A 5447-nucleotide genomic window follows, 5' to 3' on the forward strand; every position below is an offset into this window, starting at 1 on the left:
CACGATCCTGAGTCACAGCAATGGGGCAGCACCACTTCCTCATTATATCACATCCACTGCAAGGCCACATCAACCCAGCCCTCCAATTCGCCAAGCGCCTGATTAGAATCGGCGCCCACGTCACCTTCGTCGTCTCCGTCTCCGCTCATCGCCACATGCCCAAAGGTCCAATCCTCCCCGGTTTAACCCTAGTTCCCTTCTCCGATGGCTATGATGATGGGATCAATCTCGAAGATCATGCCCAACACTATTTGTCCGAGATCAAGCGTTGCGGATCAGAAACCCTCAGGCGGATCATTGCAATAAGCGCTGACCAAGGCCGACCAGTTACTTGCTTAGTGCACACCATTCTTCTTGCTTGGGTGGCAGAGCTGGCGCGTAGCCTTCAGCTTTCGTTTGCGCTACTTTGGATTCAGAGCGCCACTGTTTTCATCATTTACCATCATTACTTCGATGGCTATGGTGATGTGGTTGAAAACTACAGCAATGAGGGTTCAAATCCAATTGAGTTACCGGGGCTTCCAATGCTGTTGTCTAGCCATGATATTCCGTCCTTTTTACTCTCTTCAAACATATATGATTCATGGATCCCAGCATTTCAAGAGGACATGGAGGCACTAAGGCAAGAGACGAACCCCAAAGTGCTGGCAAACACCTTCAACGCACTGGAGGCTGAGACGCTACGAGCTGTGGATAAGGTTAAATTGATTGGAATTGGACCTTTGGTCCCATCTGCTTTCTTGGATGCCAACGATTCATCTGATTCTTCTTTTAGAGGAGATATTTCCCAAGATCCGAGCGACTGCATCGATTAGTTGAACTCCAAGCCCAAGTCATCAGTCGTTTATGTATCGTTTGGGACACTTTGTGTTGTGTCAAAGCAAAAAATTGAGGAGATTGCACATGCTTTACTACACAGCGGCAGGCCTTTCTTGTGGGTGATAAGATCAGTGTCCGAAAATGGAGAAGTGGAAGAAGAGAAGCTGAGTTGCAGAAAAGAGTTGGAAGAGAAAGGGATGATAGTGGCTTGGTGTCCTCAGTTGGATGTTTTGTCACATCCATCATTGGGATGTTTCATTACACATTGTGGGTGGAACTCAACGTTAGAGTGCCTAGCTTCTGGAGTTCCAGTCGTGGCATTTCCCCAATGGATGGATAAGGGACCAACGGGAAGCTAATTGAAGATGTGTGGAAGACAGGCGTTCGGGTGACAGCGAATGAGGAGGGAATAGTTGAAGGCGAGGAGATCAAGAGGTGCTTGGAAGTCGTCATGGGAGGTGGAGAAAGAGGGGAAGAATTGAAAAGGAATGTTGGGAAATGGAAGGATTTGGCAAGGGAAGATGTGAAAGATGGTGGATCTTCCAACTGCAATCTAAAGGCTTTTTTGGATGAATTGGGACAAGGCAGTATGATTTAGTGAAAGTTACATTGTGTTGATATAAAGTTGTATTACTGATTGAACTCGTTTCTGGTGTTTTATGGCTTTCCCAAAGGCTTAGAGTGCTTGTTGTAAGTGTAACTGCATCTGGAGAAAAGAGAAATTTCAAATTTGTATTCTCCAGTCTATGAACTAAAAGATCTCATCCTAAGTCATTTGCTTGGCTTGATCAATTGATTTTGAAATAAAATTCATATTTACTTTGAAGCTTTTGGAATAAAAACATCTCGCCTTCACGAAAAACTGTTCTCTCTCCTCATATACTCTGTACTCAAACCTGATATCTCTCTCTCTCATCTCTCTCTACCGTGGTTGTCAGTTGTCACTAATGTCAGTACTAAACCTGCTCTTTCTCTCTAGATCTCTATCATCTCTCCCTACCAGGTTTGCCAACTATATCAGTTTCAACGATGCTTTCTGTTTCTCTCCCTCGACATCATTTAAGGTTACAGTAGTTGATTATGAGATTGAGATCCACATGAAATGAATTGTGTTCGTCAGCTATGCCTCGGAGAGAGTTTTTGGAGTTTAAGTCCAAAATAATCCATTTGTTGAAAAAAAAAATTGGTAAGAATAGTACCCATTTCAAAATATTTGTCAAACTAATCTTTTGTATCCACATAAGCATCCACATGGGTTTTTTTTTTTAGTGTAAAAAACCACTATTGGTGACTGTGGTTTTAAAAATTACAAATATCTTTAAAACCACAATTACAAACCGTGGTTTTACAATCTCCCTTAAAACTACAGTTAGTAACTGTGGTTTTAAAAATATATCCTTAAAACTACAGTTACAAGCTGTGGTTTTACAATTTCCTTTAAAATCACAATTAGTAACTGTGGTTTTACAATTATTTTTAATTCACGTCTGTTTTAATGGTATTGTGATTTTAATATTATTTTTAAAATATTTTTTATCAAAATAACCATAAAACCACAGTCACAGATGGTGGCTTTATAATTTTCTTTAAAACCACAGTCACGGACTATGGTTTTACAATTTTCTTTAAAAGTATAGTCATGAACTGTGGTTTTACAATTTTCTTTAAAACCACAGTTACAAATATTATTAAGGGGAACTCATGTAACCATAACTAAAAAAAGTATGAGATTTTAGAACTTTGCTTTTTTATTTTAAATTTTAATGTAAAGTATGGATGTACCAAAATTTCTTAATGATGTACCAAATTTCCTTAAAGTTCGTTTTGGAGTGGGGAAAATTTCTTACATTTTTCCATTGTCAGTTGAAAATTAATTTTTTTTTCAAATTATCCTTAATAATTTTTTTCGTTACGATTGTTTTAAAATTAGAGATATATATATATATTATCTTTATTTTTTCATATTTTCCTTGAAATTTTGAGAAAATAATTTGGTCTACATGCATTCCCATAAAAATTTATACATTTATGGTAAATAAAATATTTATTTGTTTTATGAATATTTTCACATATGAACTAAAGAAAATTATTTATTCATATTATTTTTAAATTTTAAAATAACTAAAGAAATTGTTTATATTATTTTAAAATTTTATATTTTCATATGAAAATTAATACCAATGATTATGATTTTAGGTTATTTCTTATTAAGTATGATTTGAACTTATGTCTTGGTTAAAATGTATAATTTTTAATTATATGAAAGAAAAATAGGTAGTGGTTGTAATAATTTGTTTAGTTAGAATTTCTTTCATTTAGACTTTAGGATGCATTTGAGTTTTATTTGTTTAAATTATCAAGGAAACAGGTGAATAACATAACATTACTAATTTGAATTAACACTTTATATAACCTTAAATGTATAAACCAAAGTATTATAGTTCTACAAACATGAAAAAAGATCTCAATGTGTCCCACATGATGGAATATTTCTCTTTCATTGTGAATATCTACGGTAGATGGCCATATTTGTTGTATCCATCTGTGCTATCTGAAAAGTCTCCATCTCTATAGACTGTGACACGTCATCTACATGAGCTGTTGAGTTAGATGGAACTGATGGAAGTAGAACTCGACATACACGTGGAGCTCGATGTCCTCTAGGTACCCGTACATGTAATCGTCCGACATGAGCTGTCCCCTGAAGAAAAGGTAGAGGTGCAATGGACTCTGTAATAGGTGGAGATGTAATAGACTCTGTAACAGGTGGGGGTGCAATAGACTCTGTAATAGGTGGGGGTGCATCCAATGATATAGATGGTTGGGATGGAGGTGGAAGTGGAGGTGGAGATGGAAGTGAAAAAGTATGTATAGATGTAACATGAGGAAAGAAAGGTAAGTCTAATGATATAGATGGCTGAACAGGGGTAAGGGTAGATGGTATGGTAGTCTCGGGTTGAGATGAATGGGCTGGTATGGATACATTAGGGGGGGAGAGTAGCGACTCTAATGATGCAGATGGTTGAAATAGAGGAAAGGTAGATGTGACTGATGGATGTGAGGGTTGTACCAAAGTAGATGCCAAAGGCACATGTCGGTGACCATCTCGACGACCACCTTTCCCCCAAACTCTAATGGATGGTACCCTAACAGGCATAATCAATGATGGTGGTCTCATGGATGGCCTTGAATATGTGGATGGCTCATGTGTCGAGTATACGCGATGGTCCTCTCCTATAGCACGTAAAACGTCAATAGCAATTCAGTGAGTTTCCTCCAAATCATTTGAAATAGCAATCTGCGATATGGTAGTGATCTGTATAAGAAAATGAAACATGAGACATTTGCACATAATTTAAGTTTAACATTCATTAAAAAATGGTTTTGTATCTCAAATGGTCTCACCAATAACTCAGTGGCAGAAGCTGTACTATGGAACCTCATATGATCTCTATGCAAAATAGGTGCGATCAGGCGTCGCGTGATACGTCGATACCACTGCATATATGGATCATAAAAATCCATGGTAGTAATAGCAAGTGGTGCTATCGCAATACGTTCAGAACTAGTAGCCCAAAGAGAAATATATTGAGCATGGAATGTCACCTAATCATACTGATGTCGTCTTCGCCTATCCACTAAATGTAGCTCCATATCTATCAAATAAGGTGGAGGTATCCCTTGTTGCATACGAAACTGGCGTAAAACTCACTCTGGTCTATGCCACTTGATAATATCAAAGCAAATTAGAGGCGACATAATTCGCCAAATTTCTTCATCAGCTTGACATATAGTCGGAAGATGTGCAGTCAAATCTGCTATATATGGTTCCCATAATACCTGTAATTTTTTTAAAAAAATTAATTAGTCACATTGGTGGAAAATGTTGCAAAGGTAATCTTACGTATCTACACTTTACTTGATCTTGTGTCTAGGCATCCAATTGATCTAGATAGAATGTCAACACATGTGGTGATGGGTTATGAGACCAAGACAGGGGTACTCTCCACTTGTGGCCCAATGGATCGATTGGGAGTGCCTCATCTGGCAATAGATGATCATGTAAACCATCAACTACATCATCATGTACATGTGGGACTACTATAGGCATTGGAGGATGACCGAAATCAGGTCGACCCACATGAAGTCTATCCCATGACCACAACTACAAAATCAAATAGCATTATCAAAATTAGACAACATACAACAATAATGTGAGTCAATTAATTAGAATAGATAGTTATGTCTAAATACTTGTAATAGTGTGATAGGTCCAGAAATCTCTGTGGCACTATCCAAACTCGCACAACATAGCTCTCTATATAGGTATGCCAACACTGCACTGCCCCAACTATAGTGAGAAATCTCAGTGAAGTCTCTCAACAGTGGAAGGTAACATAACTATACATGTGTGCCGGTCTTGTCTGCAAACAATGCTTCACCCAATAGTGCTAATATGAAAGCATGAGCATAACGCTATAAAATAACATCATCTACCCCTGCCGGTGGATATGAGAACTGTTCACGCAACCATCATGCTGATATAGATAACTGATTACTACCAAAAAGTGCTATTTTGTAGACCTAATTATAATGGTTTTAAGCATCTTTGAGTAGTAATCATATTC

At 37.7% G+C, this 5447-nt stretch overlaps 1 pseudogene; it reads left to right on the forward strand.

The window, feature by feature from the left end:
* On the forward strand, positions 1 to 1593 carry LOC100264039 (phloretin 4'-O-glucosyltransferase-like; annotated as a pseudogene).
* The last annotated feature ends 3854 nt before the right edge of the window (positions 1594 to 5447 follow it).

Source organism: Vitis vinifera, chromosome 5, assembly GCF_030704535.1.
Source record: "Vitis vinifera cultivar Pinot Noir 40024 chromosome 5, ASM3070453v1".
Classification (NCBI taxonomy): domain Eukaryota; kingdom Viridiplantae; phylum Streptophyta; class Magnoliopsida; order Vitales; family Vitaceae; genus Vitis; species Vitis vinifera.